Here is a 20,973-nt window from a genome sequence, read left to right on the forward strand (position 1 = left end):
CAAAATCAGATCTAAAACGATATTTTGAACTGCGACGTCTGCGTAAATGCCCTGTAACAAAATACCTTGTCCTGGTCATGTGTATACACATCAGCTTCTATTGGGAAGATCAGTATTTTATATTAATCACAAATACAAGATTAGAAATAGTTCTGAAGATCGCCTTTGATTTCAGTTTCAGCGGCAAACTAGCAGATCTGTCCAAACCGGCATCGTTTCATGGTTGAAACTTGAATAATCCCAAATAGATCTGAGTGGGGGTAAGTTTTATAGTATTTCAATTTTTTACGGCAGTTTTATTTAAAGATAGTGTAGTGGATGTCTCTGGTGGAGACTACAGTTATATAAATTTTTTGTTGTAATGTTAAAATGATTGTTCTTTATTTACACAATTGAATAATTTTTATTTATTTGTTTGCAGATGACGGCATACTGAGTGCTCCAAGAACATACGCCTGCTGGCATTTTGTGTCTTTTCTGAAGACGTCGAGGCAAGCAGAAGTCACGGTCCTGGCCACACACACACAATGACATGAACAAGAAATGATATTTTTTCATGGGCATATCCAGTATTAAAACTTTATTACCATGCAAACGCAACGATTAGAATTTAGAGGTCATCGGTCACACACACACACACACACACACACACACACACACACACAGGGCGGATCCGGAGGGGGGTTCCGGGGTTTCCGGACCACTTAGGAGCCGGCCTTTGTATTCTAAGTGACGATTTTGGAAAGAAGTTGGCTAATTAGTTTGCTCAGGTTGCGCCAGATCGATCAATTGTCCTTGTTGTGATTCAAATTTTTCTTCTTAATATATTTACTTTTTTGGAAGGTGTATTAGGGGATGTTTCTTGGCTGATTGATCCATTTTCCTTGTTTTTATCAACATTTGTCGGACCCCCCCCAAGGAGGTTGAACGCTTCGCGTCTTCAACTAAACGCTTCGCGTCGTCAAATTGTCCCTAAAAGAAATTTGGAAACTCCCCCTTAAAAATGATGTGATCCGCCCCTGCACACACACAAACACACACAAATAGAGAAGTAATAAATGGATACAGTTTTTCTTTATTTAAATTACAATCAGATGTGGTCGTAGAACAGGCACTGTAAACAAAACCTAGCATGATATACCACTTGTGTGATGTTTCGGTCAATATCTTTATTTTCCTTTCAGAAATACATTGGCGTTTTGAATGTCAAGGGAAGTGATACAAATGCTGCAGCGGGCTATCAAGAACGCGAAGGCAAACAAGGTAAATACCTACTTCTGACATTAGTTTACTTATTAACTCTTTCTATACTGGCCATTATCTCCCCAGTCTCTCCCCAGAAACTGGCCATTTGCATGGGTTTGCAAAAAAATTCTCAAAAATAAACAAAGCAAGATGCAGCCTTCAAACTCATAGGTTTTATTGTGAATATATTGCTAAAACATATGCCAAAGTTTGGTTTCATTGTTGTGAAAAAAAATAAAAATATGATGTCCAGAATTTATGGGTATATTTTACGCAATACGAAAAAGGGGGTATGTATTTTGACTTAGAAGCATTTTTTCTTATGAAGGCTCTGTTTGCAACAAAACTGTTTCTGTTTACTTGTATGAAGATTGTGCTAACACAAAAACATAACAAATACCAACTGATTTTCCATTTGGTGGTCATGTAAGCATTGTGAACATGTCCGAAAAATCTGATCACACACCATGTGGTCGACATGCAGACCTGAACGGCCAGTGTATGGTGGCAGAGTTGGAAAATAGGAAAAGTCTTGATGCCAATCCTTCATCAAAAACCGAAGAAAATCGTCATTGTAATAAGTTTGCTTTATTCTAAATCAAACGACAAGGATAGATGACAGACACAACGACAAACACATTCAATTCTATGTAAAACATACACAATGCGCACGTTAACAAGCTGGCCATAACAATGTGCCCATCGTGCATGAAGTGTGGCTTTGGTCGGATCAGTAGCCGTGCTTTGTCTGCGATGCTAAACATGAAATTTTGTTAAAGCGACGATTTAGCAATGTTGTTGTTGCTGCTGCTGCTGTCTGTTCTTGTCACGACATCTCGCCATATAACAGTTTTTTCCCTCCTGATTCTGAGAAGAAGCTGTTTAATTGTGATATCAGGCCTAGGAACCCCTGATTTTCACTTGGAGCATTCTCAAAGAAACTTAGCGTATGTTAAGAAAAATGAGTGTTCTCCACACTTTGTCTTTTGTTGTTCGTTGTCGTTGCATGTCTACCGTTCCACAGCCACCTACTATAAGTGCAAGTGTTAAATGACGTATTTCCACAAAAGACTGCTTGCAGAGAATCATGTGATGCCAATGACAGGTAAGGACATGTGGTAATACATACTACGTTTTGGAACCAGGGAAAATGCAGCACAAATTATTTATCAACCAAATTGATTGACTTGTGCACCATGACAAAAGTTTTCTTTGATCCATGAAAGGTCTTTTGCCAGAAAAATTGCTCTGAACATCAAGTACCCTGCAAGTTGTCACACGTTTACATTATTGAAATAAAAAGAAAACACACCAGTAACCAGGTTAGGTACGTTAATATCTATAATCAATATCTCGGCACGTTACTGCCTTCTTCGGGATGGTAAGCTGAACATTATTGAACAAAATAATCGGTTAGATTGTATACTTTGATTCCTGAACGAAGAAGCAGAGGTACTGCATACAACTAGGACTGTAATATCAGCTTTTGCCTGAAACACACACACATACACTTATAAAATTAATGCAATGTCATTGTATGAAGCCAGAACAATCACTAACTTACATAGTTGGTCACACAATTACCCATCACTGAACAATAAATCGAAGTCGGGTGGATTCAATGACTAAAGCAGTAAAGGCTTTGAAAAAACCCTCATCACAAAACATCCCCCCCCCCCCCAAAAAAAAGAAAAGAAATAAAACAGTTTGTGTATATAGCGCAGTAAACACCATGCAGGTGCAAGCAAAGATTTGACAGTGATTATCCTTGTTTTATATAGCACACATTTTCTAGTTTTAATCTCTCTCTCTCTCTCTCTCTCTATCTCTCTCTCTCTCTCTCTCTCTCTCTCTCTCTCTCTCTCTCTCTCTCTCTCTCTCTCTCTCTCTCTCTCTCTCTCTCTCTCTCTCTCTCTCTCTCTCTCTCTCTGGAAAGTAATTTATTGACCTGTGGGTTATTTGCGTTTGTATACACATTGGTGATTCGTAAACTATGTTGAAAGAGATTGTCAAACAATATTATATGGGGTGTCTTACAAAAAAATGTATATCAACAATCTGTCATTATTATCAGGCACACGGTTTTAACAAAGCTATGTCACGGAATGCAACATAAGTGGCTTAAAAAGTCGTGTTTTTGTGTGTGCAGGATATTCGCTAGGACAGGACCTCAAGCTGAACCAGCACAACAGCGATGCATTCTTCCATGGCTTCCACAAAAGTCTTCATCACCTATAGCGGGCATTGCATACGGATAGTCCAAAGAGGGTTAGGGTTACCCTAACCCTCCTTTTTTAAAAATTCTTTAGACCAATTATCCCTCTGTTCCCATGTTAAACATGGAATAATTCTGGACAAATGCGAGGACGTTAGCTTTTTTTAATTTTATTTTTTTATCATTTTACTTATCATTAAAACTTGTTTAGATTTCGATTCGTAAACCATTTACAGTAATCCTTTGTTTTTTTTAAACTTTGTTCATCTTACCACAGTCACTTCGTTGTTTAGATTTATCATTAAATTTGTTACCATTATGCAGGAAAAATGTAGAATAAAACCAGGAGAGCTTTCGGTAGAAGATATTTCCTCTGTCAAAAGTTAATGCTTATTCTAATTGATGGGTGCTCCAAACTAAGTTATTTTGACTGCCTTATTTGAATTCATTTCCAAGACAGGGCTGAGAAGTGGAGAAGCTTAGGAGAGTATCGTAAAAATTGTCTGGGTGTTTATGCAAAACTTTCGAATATGTCAGATTTTACTTTAGAGATTTTAAATACTGTTAACTGACAGAAATGCTATAACTTCTACACCAATTGACTGGATAACTTCATATTCAGCATACTTAAACTTGATTTTATGCATGTGCAGTTCACAAAGTGGCAAATTTGTAGGTTAAATTATCTAACTTTTGCGTCACCAATGACACCAACGCTTTCGTGTCTGAGGATTGGCCTGAACCTAGCTGTAACTGCATGCTTTCTTCAGGTCATCGATAGCCTGGGGATTGAAGGGGATGTTTTTACATACTCAGACATTCAAAATAATCAAAAAGGTAAAAGCCTGAAGGGTTTAAATTAGGTAAAAATGGCTACCGCTCAATGTCAAAACTCGTTCTGTTTAGTCGACCCCCGAATTTGGAGAAAAAAATTAAAATTGCACAAAAGTCAGACCATTCAATTTACAAAATTGCCACTTATTGGAAAGGCAGAACATAAACTGAAGTTAATGAATACCATATATAAAATAATTGGTTCAACAGATGCAGAAGTAATTTGCATGGTTGTGGGTGTCCTTTTTAGGGGGGTCAACCCTGTAGAAGAGACGATTTTCTTTAATTATCAATCCGTAATATATTGTTTGTTATGCATACAAGATTAACATTGACAAATACTTCAAGACTCCTCATTGATCTTAAGAAATGTTGTGGTTTTTTTTGTTACTGACTGATTCACTTTCTATTCACTTTACTCTACATAAGTCACGACAAGAAAAGCAAGGGAGGTAATTTCTTCGGAAGAGGTAATTCTCTCCCCTCAGAACGATTGTTGTAGTTTGTTTGATTTTGTTCCCTTCTAATAAGTATTATTTAAAATAGATCTTTACATCTTGATGTGAAAGGCGCAGTACCCCCCTCCCCCCAGGATGTTAAATTCTAGGTTGTGTCCATGTAAAATCCTGATCCTAGTCAAGATCCGAGTTGGTTTTTCATGCAACTGTGCCTCTTTATGCCACTCAATTAGACATAGTCACATACTATGCAATCCATAATTGCACGAAACTAAGTACAGGAAATACGTTGTTGTCGTGTTTTTAATATTACATAATGAAATAAAAAATGTCACAACTGGTTTCGTGTTGGGCTTTCTCTCTCTGTCTGAATCTCATAATTACTTCCTTCTGAGGCCTGAAATGTGTTGCAGGCATTGTTCAGCTTACATTTATTGTTACAATTTTTGTGGATATGTTATTAAGTGTGTCTGTGTTTCTATCATTCGTTATCAGTGTGGTTAAAAAAAAAAAAGCACACGTCAAAGTAATTTACCCTTCATCATTATCAAAACATGCAGATACAGGTAATAAATATTTGTGATACTTTAAACAAATACAATGTTTGTTTGTTGCGTCTTTTCTTTTTTTCAGAGCAAACACACATCGTATTTGTTCAAACGTGTATATTCTGCACTTTCTAATACCCTGCATGGATCTCCAAATCAAGAATAATGAAAAGTCGTCTAATAGCCCTGCAGCACTCACACGAACATGATAGAAGCTTGCATGCATGCACCCAGGCTCGCTGTCTTCGGCTAAAAGAGCTTACCGTTGGATCTTCGCTCAGACAAATGTAGCTGTCTTGTCCACTTGCTCCTGTCGCATAGATCTGCAATGTGCAACATCATCTTTGATTAATAAGTCTGAGGCACAGACAAACACACACGCGCGCACATTTGCGAGAGAATGCACGTCAGTCTATTCAATCAAACAGTATAAAAACATACCACAGACGTGGTGGTGGAAACTGGACATTCGCCGTATAACAAACTCAAGAGATTCATTTGTGTGTGTATGTTTAATCAAAAGTTCATCTTGGGCACATTCAGTCTGTATTGTAACAGGACCCATCCCGTAAAAACTTCGAACAGATCTATTAAATTCTGAAATCCTTGACAAGTTTTTTTTCCAATCATCTGTATCTGACCGAAGTAAAAAAAAAATAAATAAAAAAATCAGCCAGTACACGCATCTACCCCCTCACACGACAATACATATGTGGCGAAAAAAGGAATCGAGAGGGGGGGAACAAGGAATAAATTAGATCCAGAAATAATTCCACTTCATCATTCCAAAATTCAAGTGTGAAGTGATCGGATACTGTGGTAAAGATACGTGCTTAGTATCACAACTGAAAATACAAGCCCTAGGGTTTTAAATCAAGGAAACAATTAAAGTTAAGGAAAGATCAACAGAAATGTCGAGAACATGTAAAATATTGTACTTACAATCCGTTTCAGCATGCTCTTCGAATAATAATCTCCCAGTCAGCCTCGTGCTTACGACTTCGACAGGATGTTGCCTCTCACGCTGAGCCAGTACATTTGGAGTGAATTCAAAGGCCAGAGATGCAGTACAAGCACATTAGTTAGATCCAATTCATTTACATTGCTACCTTGCCCAATTTATGGCTATTTCTGTTGGTAACATCACACATGTGGCAAGCAGTGCTTGTTGCCGACTCTGCTGGGACAGGCAGCAGACGATTTTATTTAGGAACCAAATTCTGATTGGTTAAAACATAAAACCGGAACTCAAAGTACCACTTGTTCTTTGGAAGTATCAAATCAAGAACAGATAATCAGGTAAATCTGAAATGGGTTCAAAACTTTTAAAAAATCGTAGTAAATCAGAAAACACAGTAAACGTTGGAAAAATCGTCCAGTATCGCTTCTACAGGTCTATACTTGGACAAAACATAAAGCAATTCAGTAAAGCTGACACTTCAAAATGTCTGTTTAGTTACACTTTAAACCACACCACGATCCACTCTCGCAGTCATACAATTTAATGGAAACAACAAAAGTATAAGTTTCAGACGCCTGTTTATGTAATAACCCCCCGTGTACACTACATTGGGTGTGCACGTTAAAGATCCCACGATTGACAAAAGGGTCTTTCCTGGCAAAATTGCTTAGGCACAGTTAATAATTGTCTACCTATACCCGTGTGACTTGGAATAATAGGCCGTGAAAGGTAAATATGCGCCGAAATGGCTGCAATCTACTGGCCGTATAAAATTTCATCTCACACGGCATCACTGCAGAGCGCCTAGAACTGTACCCACGGAATATGCGCGATATAAGCGTCATTGATTGATTGATTGATTGATTGATAACTCGCCACCTCCCTCGAGACTTCACTCCCAAAATGTTCTTTTAAGTTCAAAACGTAAATAACACGGTCACTGACAAAATGCCAGTTAGAATATAGAAAATTATAGTAACACGCTGATCCCGTGTAAAGTTAGGAAGATATAACTGATCTGCCCAAAAGTGCTAGTTAATGCAGGTGTCACACACCCCACGTTGTCACTACTCGAATATAATCACAAATAGAAAAGATGACAACGGTGGTCAACGGGGTGCAAAGACATGGTGCACTTAGCTTTGTTTTGCCACTGGGTGGACGGCCTGTAATTTGTTCATAGTCTCCACAACTGCTCCGTAGAATGTAGTGCCGGCTGGCGTTGTTACGAAGCAGGGAAAAGTGGAGACATCAGGCGCCGCACCCAGTCGCTGGTTAGCTGGTTAGCCGGTTTGCTGGTTAGCCGGTTAGCTGGTTACATCAGATCCCGGTTACAGCGTCTGCAGCTAGCAGTGTCCCGCAGATAGGCAGCCAAACAGAAGATAGAAAGGCTGCAACAGAAAGCACCGGTGCACTAAACATACCAGCTACCCCTCAACCTCCACCTTTAAACATGTCATCTTTACATATCTCATCGAGCACGTGGGCCTGCACAAACGGACTCTTTGCAACAACAAATCAGCCATTTTCCGTCCTTCTCTCCATATCTGCAAAAACCATATACAGATTAGTATTTTAGCGTCACAAAGAGCAAATTATGCGCTAACCTGGAAAGAACAACAGAGAGTATTTCATTCCACAAACACAGACTCGTCAACAGCGTTAAATAATGATTTATTACCTCAAAAAGCCTATGAATGTAGCACTCTCATGGAAGCAAAAACCGCTTCCTCCCTGGAATGGCCTCTGTTCGTCAACAGTGACACACCATCCAACCTCTTGCCGAATACTTTATGCGGTGAAGACCATCCCCGCACGGCGAAGAGAAATTGACGACTCGTCCTCAGCAAACATGTAACAGCGAAAAGGTGGTATCTCGTTGAAGTTCCTTTAGAGCCCTAACTGTGCTAGCAGACCGGCACGTAGATAGAAGTGAAATATCTAGTCGTGATGAAAACCATCATACTCTAAGGACGCAGACACCGACCCTTCTCCTATTGCCGCTGATTGTCAAGTGTCCAGTTATCATGTCTCAGACAGACAACCTTGACGAAAACACGTGACTAACCTTGTCACATATAGTTGAGTTCTGCTTCGACAGCAGAAATCACCCCAGTGAAATCCGTGCGACATAATATCCGTGTTCTGCGCTGTCAGCAAAACTCTGCCGTAGCCCCGTCTCACGCACAGGCGCTTTCTATCGTAATTAACCAAGAGAAGGCACCCCACCGAGTGACACTTACTTGTTCCATAGATATCCCTTGACAGGATCGCCAACTCTGCGCGCGCGCCAACGCTGGCCCTGTTTCGAACTCCCGTCTGCGGCTGCGAGAGGTTTTGACAGTAACTTTACTTCCGGTGCAGTCTTTCAACACATGGAGAAGAAGGAGAATTTCGAAGGGGCGGTGGAGTTTGTGGCTGAGGTATGTGAAAAGCAAACAAACCAATACAAAAAGATCATTGCTGATGATTGAAATGAGTCATGTGAATCAACAATAAAGATTCATTGTGGACGGCACGTCATTATTTTTGTTTTTAACACTTGAAACGTGAGAGCATCTGACACACTGGTAAATCCGAAGCTGTGCACGCAAGCTGATCAGCAGATCGTTTTTCTGCAGAATTCTCGCTCACATCGGCCACTATTTTAGCTCAGCGAACCGACAAATTTGCAGCAGAACAATTTCTGAATGTTAGAAATTCGGCTGTAGATTTATAGATACCCTTTCTCAGGGGTGTACCTTAACTTTTTTTGCTACCGGCCAGGGGGGCCGGTAAGTCAAAAATTGAACCGGCCCCCCCAAATCCCAACCGGCCCCCAACTTGCCGGGATTTCTTACAACCGCCCCAGCGGCTCGTCGCTTGCTAACCACATACACAAAAGACGTACATTCATACTTATAATGCATACATGTGGATTTGCACTACTAATAACTACCACAAACACACAGAAAACTTGATGACTAAAATGCTATGTTTTAATATAATGATAATTAACCTTGTTTTAATAAAGAATTTAAAATAAAAGCCGCCACAAAGAAACAAGAAATCAAAACCACATTCACACCCTGTCACACAATCACACACTAAACCTCACTAAAAGTTACCCCCTTTATGTACCCCAACCACACAATTTACAAAGTAATTTACTATGGAACTTTACTTACCACATAAACACACACTACAAAAGAGTAAATCAGCATTTTTTTTTAATTTAAATTATGTTTTTTGTTGTATAAAACCAAGTATAAAAAACTGACTACAAACAAAACATTTTTCTAAGTTGCTTTCTTGTTTTGTTTCTTTTTCTTTATGTCTGTGTTATTAATATTACTGTAAAAGTTGCATACCAGCCAAATTTACCACAGCTTAAGTCATAAATAATCAAAAGCATTACATTTCATTTCTATTTCCTAATGAAAACAAACAGATGTTCAGATTTCCTGATCCTAGAATTGTTCACAGGTGATCTTTATGCTTTTGATTCAGCAGAGTTGCATCCCTTGTCCTATTGTTGAAGGTCTGTCTTTTCTTCTTTATATAGTGGATCTGGGTGGTTTTTTTTACTTCCTTAGTTGAAGGGAAATAATTGACAGCAGTAGTACTGTCACTACTTGTACTAAGTTGGTCAGCAAAGCTGGTGTTAACATATTTGGGAAAACGGTCTCAATGAGTATCCCTGCAGTCAATGACATAATTATATACATTTCCCAGAAACTGGATCAGTGGTACATAGCAGGCACATCAAAGGAAAAATACAGAGGGCAAGGGGGATGTTTGCTCTGGATGGGCGGTCAGATCAAAGGCAGATGCATTGTAAAAGCTGGTTGGCCTTGAGACCTGGGTCAATGACCGTTACTTGCAATCTGAACACAGCTGCCTGTCGAGACACTGACCTTCTTACTCGGGGTCAATGACCGAGTTTTTATCTGAGAGGAAACTGTTTTACAACATGTGAAAGTCTCTGAAGGATTGGTGAGCGCAGGATAAGATCAGAGAGGGGGTGAAGTGAATAGCGCAAAGAGGGGGGACGGAGGGGGGGTTTAACTATTCGTTTGACTGCTGATGCAATCGCCAGCGGCTCGTGGCACTGGAGGGGTGATGACACGGTCAAGTGAGGCGGAGGGGGGTAGCTGTCTAGCCAATGTGTCTGACATTGATTGGTGGTAGTCCTGAGTCCTCAAAGTGGGGGGAAGGGGGGGGGGGATGAGTGGGCAGTAGAGAAGTGACAGATTTTGAGATCGCCCGCAGAGATATTTGTTCGCCGGCCGTTCCGATTGACTACGTTGCCTAACGACTTTGTACTTCAGCAAAATTTGAACTCGCCCGGCGGGCGATTTCAGAGGAATTTCGAACTCGCCCGACGCGATTTGAAGTCGCCGCGGGCGAGCGGGCGAGCGCCAAAACTCACCCCTGCTTTCTATTCAATGGTTGTTGTTTTTTCAGGGGGAAAGTACCGACATCTCAATCGCTGAAAAGATGACAGCATCACCACAAAAGAAACTGCAAGAATTGCCAAAAGTAAGTAAAAATATTGACAGATCTATGTAAAAGACTATGAAAATTTAGAACTGGAACAACAGATATTCAAGAAATAACCGATAAGTGATATATTATAACTGAACCATTGATTGATTTGAATGTACATCATGCATGGAAGTTAAAAATGGTGCAGGAACTGAAGTCAGATCAACACATCAAAAAGATTAGTGCAATATATTTGTTTTCTTTCCCCTCCAGCATAATTCTGTTTTGATATATGCTTGATGTCTTCTGTTGTTTTTAAATTCATTGTCACTTCTAAATTGCATGCTTTATTGCAGAACGCTTGTGCATCTATCAAGAATGACAACTGCCTTTCACCGGAGCTCAGAGGGCTTGTCGACCAATTCAGTAATTGAAAAGTAAGTTTTTGAGTAAGGCGGTATAAAAAAAATCAGCTTGCAAAGTCCCAGTACCTGAAAGATCACTTTCATTCATAGTTTTCGAGCAAAAATACTGCTTCGTTGCACAGAGAGGCTACTGTTTACAAATATTTTAGGTACATGCCTGCCACTACAATATTTCATGTGTTTTTTAGGATCATTAATAGCACATGTCATAGTTGTAAGACATGATAAGGATTCATGAAAGTGGTTTGTCAACACGGTCTATAACGACAAATGGAATACACAATTTAATATGTTCACATCCATTCATGTAAAGTGTAGTTTTGGGTTGTCGTGTGTTGTTGGTTTTGATTGTGTGCATGCATCTACATCTTCAGTTTCACTCTTGGGTTGATTTCTGCTATATTTGTGTGTTGTTTTAATTATAATATTTTATTTTCTGTGTTTTAGGTGCAGATCTGGAAGAGAAACTTCTGCTTCTTCATGACTGCCTAGTTCCCTGAGGCAAGGTTGGGAATGCTGCCAAGGAGAAGGCGTGGGCCAGGTACTACTCTGCTTTTTCAACCCAGCATTCAGGCATTACTGAGTTGACAGTATCCCCTGCAGTTTCAGCCTGGATTGCCTTCACATGTTTATACTGTTGGTGTCTTAAAGGCCTATGAAGAAAAACTAGGGAACCAGTAAGTGCATTAGAAATCAAAGAGGATGAAGAGTACAATGCAAAGTATGTTGGAGTATGTGTTGCCAAAAAGCTAAAACAGAGAGTTTGGTGTCTCCAAAAGAGTGCGTACAGAGATGAGAAATTGCAGTGTTTGGAAGCCCTGACTTGCGCACCTGAATTCTACAGTGAAGAGAGTGAAACCACCCCTGACATGACAAGCATGCTGAACAAGGGCAAACTGACCTTTGTCAAGCCCAATGTATTGCAGATGTGTCTGTCCATGCAACACAAAGCAGAAATCTTAAACAGAATGAGGCAAAGCGTTGATGATATCAAATAACCAAAGGGAAGTAATTGCTCTTTATTCATACGACATGACTGTGTAATAGAGTAAGCGAGAGTTGTACAAAACCTTTTCTCCTGGCACCTGAGAGAATAACAAGCATTGAAATATACAAGCGACTTTCATCCTCTCGTGCCAGGAGAAAAGGTTCCGTACAACTCTCGCTTAATCTATTACACATGTCGTATGCATAAAGAGCGATTACTTCCCTTTGGTGATTTGATGTCCATGGAACATATTTTCTGTGAAACCTGTGCATCAACACACAGGCAAAAGCAGATGACTTTATTGAACCATGCAGGAACAGTGATGCTGTTCCGGTGTGTTTTTATGACACTTTGTATTCATTTGATCTTTCACAAGCTGTTCAAGAAGACACTTTGCAAAATGTTCTGGTTTTTTTTAAATAAGACTCCACCACAAACTGAAGACAATGATGGACAAAATGAAATGTACATGGAAAGAAAAGACTGAGGAAAAAGCTGAAAACATACAATGTTGAGAACAATCAGGAAGGATCTCTGTAGTGTGTTGTGTATGATCTTTCTTCATGCAGTACAAACTATCCTATCTGATCAAGTGCATGTACATTGAATTTGAACTTCTTGATTGTTGTCTTAGGTGTCGATTTTTGGTGTTAAAATCTGCTGTCGTTAAAATGTACTTCTCTTCCTATTTCAGTATTTGGTTCAGTATTGTATCACATGGCTTGTTCAGTGCCTGTTCTGTATTTTCATGAGTCCATGTAAATTTAAGTCTGCAACATGAAAATTTGAAACATATTCATTTTGCTATGGTTCAAACCTAATTCCTTTGTGTACTTGTTCAAGATATAATTTTGACAGCAAGATATTTTGCAAACAAGTTTTATTTCAAAATCAATTGTCAGCCACTTGATAAATGTCTTGCATCGATGCGTCTGATTGTTTTTATGTTGACCACTATGTACACTGGAATTTGCTTTGCTTTCCTAATAGAACATGTTCAGTCGCATACCAGCAACACTTTGTTATAACCTTGAATGGTTGAAAACGACGTTAAACACCAAATAAAGAAAGAAAGAAAGCAACACTTTGTTAACGTTTGAATGGAATTGGAAGTTGTATGAACTCAAATAGAGCATATGTATCTTTGGTCACAGTGACACACACACACACCATACAGTGACAATTAATGCAGGGCCGGACTAGGGCTACCAGGGGGGGGGGGGGGGTTATGGGGGTTGCGCAACCCCCCCTAGCCTAAACATGTACCTCACTTATTTAAAAAAAATGTATTATTGTTTATTTTATGCCGTTTCATGCAAGGAGCGACCATTTTCCTATCTCAGAATATGACCTACCCTTCAGCTTAAGGGGGCGTCGCCCCCTGACCCCCACAAGGGGCAGAGGAACATCCCCCTGGACCACCATTGGCAACCCCTCCGCCCCCCCCCCCCTCCTCTTTGCTTAGTCCGGCCCTGTAATGTACCAACATTCACTATCTCACTCACTGACTCAGTCTCAATTCACACAATTTGACACAAGAAAGATTCCTATTTATACACATGCATATATTTAATCAATGAAGTAGATACATTCTCAAACAAAGTTTCAACATGTTGCACCCAAATTAAAGCATAAATTCTTGTGACATTTAATTTAATTAATTAATTAACGGGAATTAATCAATGCTTTAATTTGGGAGTTTGAAATTTGTCGCAATAATTTCTTGGTCAAGTTTATTTACATTCTCTGCTAAAGAGCTTTACAGTCAAATCCAAATTTCCACACCTAACCTATAAAACACAACATTCCAAATGAAAAAAAATCATTCTCTTGGCTCAGAATTGGTGTTGAATAATTGTAACACAAAGCGATTTACTGAAAATGTTACTTGTCACTCAATTCAACACTGTCGCCAAGCCAGTCTAAACTGCAGCACGCTGTTTCGGGGGGGGGGGCTTTTTCCTTTACACTTTAAATCCAAACACCATCAGCTGCGTAGAAAAATCACTGAAAATGCTGAGTCAAAGTCAAACCTTAACCAAGCTGGCCTCCAGGCTCCAGCACAACAACCTTAACCACCTGGTTCACCTCGTTCTTCGCGAGGTACCACGACTCGGGAAGCTGCTGTACATCACGACACAGTTCTTCAAAGTTGTAGTTGCAACAACCTCTGGCAATTCTGGTGCGGGACGGTATGTCTGAAAAAAAGCAGAACAATAAACCCTTAGTAAAACTAAATTTCTAGAGAAATAAGTCTAACTGTCCATACAAATAGCTGGATGATAGCTAATTAATGGCAGTTGATAGACGTTTGAAGTTGAACGATTTGGTGGAGAATAGGTCGACAAGCTCTCTGAACTCCGGTGAAAGGCAGAAAGAACAAGCGTTCTGCAATAAAGCATGCAATTTAGAAGTGACAATGAATTTAAAAACAACAGAAGACATCAAGCATATATATCAAAACAGAATTATGCTAGAGGGGAGAGAAAACAAATATATTGCACTGATCTTTTTGATGTGTTGATCTGACCAGTTCCTGCACCATTTTTAACTTCCATGCATGATGTAGTATTCAAATCAATCAATGGTTCAGTTATAATATATCACTTATCGGTTATTTCTTGAATATCTGTTGTTCCAGTTCTAAATTTTCATAGTCTTTTACATAGATCTGTCAATATTTTTACTTACTTTTGGCAATTCTTGCAGTTTTTTGTGTGGTGATGCTGTCATCTTTTCAGCGATTGAGATGTCGGTACTTTCCCCCTGAAAAAACAACAACCATGGAATAGAAAGGGTATCTATAAATCTACAGCCGAATTTCTAACATTCAGAAATTGTTCTGTTGCAAATTTGTCGGTTCGCTGAGCTAAAATAGTGGCCGATGTGAGCGAGATATCTGCAGAAAAACGATCTGCTGATCAGCTTGCGTGCACAGCTTCGGATTTACCAGTGTGTCAGATGCTCTCGCGTTTCAAGTGTTAAAAACAAAAATAATGACGTGCCGTCCACAATGAATCTTTATTGTTGATTCACATGACTCATTTCAATCATCAGCAATGATCTTTTTGTATTGGTTTGTTTGCTTTTCACATACCTCAGCCACAAACTCCACCTCCCCTTCGAAATTCTCCTTCTTCTCCATGTGTTGAAAGACTGCACCGGAAGTAAAGTTACTGTCAAAATCGTCTTTTCCGCTTTCCGCTACTTGCTGAGCGCGCGCAACGAGTTGGCGATCCTGTCAATACACATCTATGCTTGATCCCTGTCACTAGATCGTGACAGAGAGAGAGAGAGAGAGAGAGAGAGAGAGAGAGAGAGAGAGAGCTCAGCGAACCTGCCCTTCCGTCGCCCTCCATCTCTTTGAGACGGGTGCAGGGGGAGAGGGATTGAAACTGGTTGACGGCCCCCTCTATGCTCGCTATTAGTCAGAAACACTACCCCACCAAAAAGCCTTTCTCAAATTTGCAAGGTGACTATGGTGCATCTTGTTAGAAACATAACTGTTGGCGTATCTCTGAACAGAAACTCTTGAAAAACACCCTCGGTACGCAACAGGTATTAATGACTTTTGTCGTTTAACTTTGTCTATTATTCATTCTCTCTAATCGATGATATGTCCAAATAACATAGACAAATGTATATTTTAACATTCAACCTACGTTGTAGAGTATGCACGCATAGAAACAAAAATGCTCGTCGCGATCAACTAGTGAACTCTGCTCGATCTTTTCATTCCCCGATATTGACAGGTGCCCTATCTCCGTCAAACAACGTGCCAACTTCCAAACACTGTCATGTGCTTGTGTGGAGGTGCCTATCTGCGTTTGGGAGAATTAGAACCGTCGATGTGGCTATGGAGAGAGAGAGAGAGAGAGAGAGAGAGAGAGAGAGACAGAGACAGAGAGACAGAGACAGAGACAGAGAGACAGACAGACGGACAGACAGACAGACAAACAGACAAACAGACAGACAGACAAACAGACAGACAAACAAACACAGAATATGATATACATGCGTGGTGGAAGGGAACGAGTGTGCGGTTGTGCGTGCGTGTCAGCGTGCGTGTGTACTTGTATGTACATCTGTTTGTAAGCGTGCACACAGTATAGTACTCAAACGGAGACTTAGCCTAATCCCGAACTCGAGTGTAATATTTCACTGACTGTGGTAAACAAACACACTGTGTCTTGACCAAGATTTGCTGAACTTGAAGACACGAATGGAATGCAGGTGAGAGATATTCGATTGGATCGAGTGCCCTTTATCATCTTGGTATGTCAACAATCCTCTCACTTTCCCCATTCTTGCGAAGAAATCGGTAAATCCCGATCATAAGTTTAGGTTACACATTGAGAAGAAAGCATGCACCTACGTTCCTACTACCTACTCCCGATCTCCCCACTACCCACTACCCCCCCCCCCCCCCTACCCCTCTATTCCTCTATCCGACCCCCCCCCCCCCCCCCCCCCATGTTGCGCTATGTATGGAATCACACAATATCGATGAACACCCACACAGTCAAACGTATAAAACGTAGGTCGCAATTTATTCGTAGTCAATTCATTTACTCGGCAAAAACATCATTGCACCCGTTTTCGTACCCCAACTAAAACATTCATTCCCGTGTCATTTCATTTACACTTTCTATGCCATTATAAGCTGTCAACGTTACTTAGCGACCGCGTATTTAAGGCACCCGCTTCCAGAGTAAGCGATGTAGATGGAAAGAGAGAATGCTTTATGTCCTACAGGCTGAGTATTTCGCCTCTAGCTTGAGGACAATTTATGGGTTATATGATTCGAGTTTTACGCCCTCATGGCTTTTGACGAGATACACAAGTGTATGCGTGTTTAGGTGGTATCAGCCATCTGCACTTATGGCAGAATGACCGAGGTCTTTTACGTGCAACTGTGGTGACACGGGGGTGGGACATGGCTTCCGTCTCGGGGTCTGCACATAAAGTTGACCCTGCCACCAGGGCCAGGATAAACTGGTTCCGAAATATCCTGTGACACCGGCCTGAATTCGAAACCGTGCGAGGTAGATACAAGACTGTACAGTAAATATCAGGTAGGGAACAGACACGCTTGTTAGAAACCAGTTTCGGAATGTCACGCTTGGTTAAATCTCCTTACTGACGTTTCGCTTTTTCACGGTTTGTGAGGATTCTCTGTCTGTAAGCTAAAATCTTCCTTTCTGTGGGTAACCCGTGTTAAGTTTTTACAACGCAGATGGGGGTGTGTGTACTGTACAGTAGCTCGTTTCTTCCATTCCGCGTATGGGTTCTATTATGGGGCGTTGAATTAATCCCTTTCTGATGAAGATTTCGCGCTGCATCAAAACACGTAACAGCCTCAGGTGTGGCTCATTTTCTTTGCAAGTTTTTTCTCAACGATTTTATCATTGCGGGAAACTGTTTAGGCTACGACCGCAAAGGTTTGAATAGCTGGTTCGTTGTAAAGAGTGAGGTGTACAGTACGAGTTGTTGTTAGATTTCTGTCGTAGACGTCAACAGTGCGTTCTTTTGGATTGTATTTGTGTTGCTGTGAATATTCACAATCTATTTCTTGTGGTGTTTGGGTCGTTGTGCATACTCGCAGATGTCTTCGTGAGGTATTTTGTGTGATTCACAATCTCCGAGGCTATTTACATGTCTGTCTTGAGGTATTTTATGGCTGCACAAATTCAAAAGTCTTCATCGTGCGGTATTTGTGTGACTGTGCGTATTCACGAACTCTCCTGTGTAGTGTTTGTGTGGTCGAGCATATTCGCTAAGTGGAGGATGTGATTTTCGTATAAATTTTTCTCTAGTTTCTAACCGTCTAATACACTCAAACAGTACTGAAGGTCGAAGAGAGGGGCCGCCTAACGCTCATGAAAACGTCCGGAATTTGTGTCCGTGAGAAACTAAGTGCGGTGGATGGGTAATGAATGCTGATTTTGAGAGGGCTCGCTGATATTTCTTGAACTAGGAACCTTTTCTTCTGTTGCTTTGTGTGAATGATCGGAGTAGATTGACAAGTTTTAACGCCACGTTACATAACACAATCATGTCGCGTACGAGTCCACATGGAAATTGTGAAAGAATTGTTCAGGTGTGTGTTTCTTTTCGGTTGGCGTGGGTCGCAAGCGACGTATTGACCTAATATGCCGACACAATAAGCAGGTGAATTTGTTAGTGCTGGTTTAACATTTTAACAATAGTATAAGTGTCAGAATTTAACGGTCCAAAACAGAGCTGAACATGACATTCAGAACGTTGACCTTAGCTTTATACCTACCATCAGTAATATTTGAAATGATCACTGTTGGCACTAGTATGTCATCATAACTTTATTAGCAGGTAAACGTTTTGGGGCTAGTTTTACAACGCATTGTGTGTCCGAAATGAGCCGTCTAGGATGAGCTGAACATGGTACTCAGTACGTTAACCTTCTACCCGCTATCAGTATTATTTGTAATTGTCACGTTTGGCGCTAGTATGCTGTAATAAATCATTAAGCAGGTAAACGCTTTTAATGCTAAGTATAACATCACATCGAATGTCAGCAATGAACGGCCCATTCCGAGCTGGACATGAAACTGAAAACATTAACCCGTCATCAGTAATATTCTGCCATTATCAGTTTTGGGGATAGTATTGCGTCATGACTCATTGAACAGGTGAATGCTTTAGTGCTACATGTAGTATAACATCACATCGAGTGTCACTGAGAAATGAACGGCCCAGTCCGAGCTGGACATGAAACTCAAAACCTTAACGTTCTACCCGTCATCAGTAATACTTTGCCATATCAGTTTTGGCGCTAGCATGCTGTCATAACTCACCAAGCATGTGAACGCTTGAGTGCTAGTATAACATCACATCGAGTGTCACTGAGAAATGAACGGCCCGTTCCGAGCTGGACATGAAACTCAAAACGTTAATCTTCTACCCGTCATCAGTAATATTTTTATTTGTAATTGTCACTTTTAACGCTAGTATGCCGTCATTACTCAGCATGTGAACGCTTGAGTGCTAATATAAGATCAAATCGAGTGTCTCTGAGAAATGAACGGCCCATTCCGAGCTGGACATGAAACTGAAAACCTTATTTAACCTTCTACCCGTCATCAGTATAATATATTGTCATTATCAGTTTTGGCGCTAGTATGGCGGTATAATTCAATGAGCAGGTGCATTTTTATGTGTTAGTTTGACATCGCACTGAGTTTCAAACGTAGCCTACCGTTGTAAACCCGAGCTTAAAATGAAACTCATGAGAACATTAACCTTACGCATGCATACGATACTATTTTTTTAATGCGATGCAACAGGTTGAGCAGTATCGATTTTGATGTTTTGTTTTTGCTTTGTAACTGGTAGTTGCAGATTATTATTATTATTTTTGTTTATTTTATTTTATCTATTTATTTATTCTTTTTTTTCCTTTCTTTATTTGTGTGTGGGTGTGTGTGTGTGTGTGTGTGTGGGGGGGGGGGGGTGAGTTCGTCGAATGCGACATGTGTTATGCGACAATAAAGCTATGAATCTTTGTATTCTTTTAGCAGTCTATCGGTTTCGAATTGTTGAGGCATCGTTCTATTTTGCGCATGGAGTTGTATTATACATGTACATCGTCGATGGTTCCAATAACCTACAACTCTTGTTTACTGATTTTCAATCAAATAACAAATGGACCAACAAAACAAAACCACCATCAAACGCTATAACTATGCTGTATTGTTTCCAAATGACATTAGGTGAATCATCAAACGAACACCAGAATAGCCTTCACGTTTGAGTAGGGGTTGATGTTCCATCTACAATTTAAATTGACCGCACTGCTGTTACACCCAGGCATCTTTTTGACACTGTTCTGATGAATATGTTGATTATGAGGTTCAAGGATATAAGCCAAATTTAGACAGTTACAATTAAAATCGGTATACTGACATGACAGCATTATTTGCAATAACTGAACCTTTGGTTGTCCGGGCTTTTTTTTCATTTTCATTTTCATTACTTTATTGTCCCATCGCTGGGAAATTCGGGTCGCTTCCTCCCAGTGGAAAGCTAGCAGCAACAGAGTCGCGCTACCCAGGTGTCTGCGTGTTTAGGTGTATTCAGCCACCTGCACGTATGGCAGAATGACCAAGGTCTTTTGTGTGCCATTGTGGTGACACGGGGGTGGGATATGGCTTCCGTCTCTGGGTCTGCACATAAAGTTGACCCGTGTCCGTCCCGGCCCGAATTCGAACCTGCGACCTTCCGATCACAAGTCCAACTGAGCTACCGTTTCATATCAATACGTGAACTTGAACCTTGTTTCTTTATCGTGTCATGATTTGAATGTGCAAAATTAAAAATTCTGAAAGAGAGACAATCAGAAAAAAGTGTGTTGCTTGTGTTGTCTTTCTGTAGGTGGAACTGAATAGCTTCATTTTTGAATTATGTTTGAGCGTTTATTTCAATTTATCTAGCTCGTTGAGTGTTCAGTTTAGCATATCTATGTCATAGTGAGCATGCGTGCATTCCCTTTTAACCACAGCATTCAAGGAGAACTCTGGGCAATAAAATATTCTGTACTCTGTATTCTGAATGAAACGTTTATGCAGGGAGTGTATCGACAAATGACGCTTAGGTTCCCGTGCCGAGTTGAATGAATATGGCGTTTTATTCAAAGAATGTGTACATTTGACGAGTCGTATAATTTCTCAAATTGAAAGGTACTGTGACATGAGTAACTTAACGTAACTTTGCTATACAAACTAAGCATGTCATACAAGACAACAATATGCTTTTTGTTTCTTTTACTCCTAGAACAAACTTTGTCGGGTTTTTGTT

At 40.2% G+C, this 20,973-nt stretch overlaps 3 long non-coding RNA genes across 3 annotated transcripts; 2 read left to right on the forward strand and 1 right to left on the reverse strand.

Annotated features, from left to right (window-relative positions):
- Positions 1-479: 479 nt before the first annotated feature.
- On the forward strand, positions 480-5,092 carry LOC138979780 (uncharacterized). The gene is made up of 2 exons (XR_011460129.1): positions 480-1,263; positions 3,395-5,092. It is a non-coding gene; the product is annotated as an uncharacterized lncRNA (long non-coding RNA).
- Positions 5,093-10,688: 5,596 nt separating this feature from the next.
- On the forward strand, positions 10,689-13,312 carry LOC138979781 (uncharacterized). The gene is made up of 3 exons (XR_011460130.1): positions 10,689-10,782; positions 11,085-11,165; positions 11,601-13,312. It is a non-coding gene; the product is annotated as an uncharacterized lncRNA (long non-coding RNA).
- Positions 13,313-13,685: 373 nt separating this feature from the next.
- On the reverse strand, positions 13,686-15,397 carry LOC138980764 (uncharacterized). Its single transcript, XR_011460437.1, has 2 exons — positions 14,833-15,397; positions 13,686-14,339 (listed from the first exon to the last, which is right to left on the reverse strand). It is a non-coding gene; the product is annotated as an uncharacterized lncRNA (long non-coding RNA).
- Positions 15,398-20,973: the final 5,576 nt, after the last annotated feature.

The sequence above is a fragment of the Littorina saxatilis genome, linkage group LG11, assembly GCF_037325665.1.
Source record: "Littorina saxatilis isolate snail1 linkage group LG11, US_GU_Lsax_2.0, whole genome shotgun sequence".
NCBI classification, from domain to species: domain Eukaryota; kingdom Metazoa; phylum Mollusca; class Gastropoda; order Littorinimorpha; family Littorinidae; genus Littorina; species Littorina saxatilis.